General features: G+C 55.0%; 1 protein-coding gene across 1 annotated transcript in view; it reads left to right on the top strand.

The window, feature by feature from the left end:
- The window catches only part of LOC108801862 (germ cell-specific gene 1-like protein), an 18,627-nt gene that overhangs the window by 9,531 nt on the left and 8,571 nt on the right, over positions 1-525 (top strand). The window lies entirely within an intron of this gene.

The raw sequence follows: 525 nt of genomic DNA, 5'->3' as shown, positions 1-525 counted from the left end.
GAGTTTCTGGGGGGAGGGGGGTTCTATTTTGGGCAGAGCCACTGATTGGCTGCTTTGGTTTAAACTGTCTGCAGGTGACCGGTATGACGAGGGATGTGCGAGTTGTGACTGTGATGGGGGGAATCTGTAGTTTAGATGTACAATGGAGTTTCAGGTTATTCTGCACCTGCTGGTTACATTGTTGTAGAGTTCTCTTCTTCCCCCTTCCCCTCCCTGCCCTTCCTTCTCTCCCTGCCCTTCCTTCTCTCCCTGTATTCCCCTTCCTTCCCTGTCCTTTCCCTCTCTTTCTATCTTTACATCACTGTTCTTCCTTTCCTTCCATCCCTATCCTTCTCTACCTTCCTTCCCTGCCCTTCCTCCCTGTGCTTTCCTTCCCTGTCCTTCCATTTCTTCCCCTCCCTGTCCTTCCTTGCCTCCCCCCTCCCTCTACTGACCTTCCCTCCCTGTCCTTCCCTCCCCCTACTGACCCTCCCCCCCTGTCCTTCCCTCCCCCTACTGACCCTCCCCCCCTGTCCTTCCCTCCCC

This window comes from Nanorana parkeri, unplaced genomic scaffold (genome assembly GCF_000935625.1).
Source record: "Nanorana parkeri isolate BGI_ZX_2015 unplaced genomic scaffold, ASM93562v1 scaffold2537, whole genome shotgun sequence".
NCBI lineage: Eukaryota > Metazoa > Chordata > Amphibia > Anura > Dicroglossidae > Nanorana > Nanorana parkeri.
The sequence above is the reverse complement of the archived record's forward strand: the minus strand, read 5'-3'. Positions and strand labels throughout refer to the sequence as shown.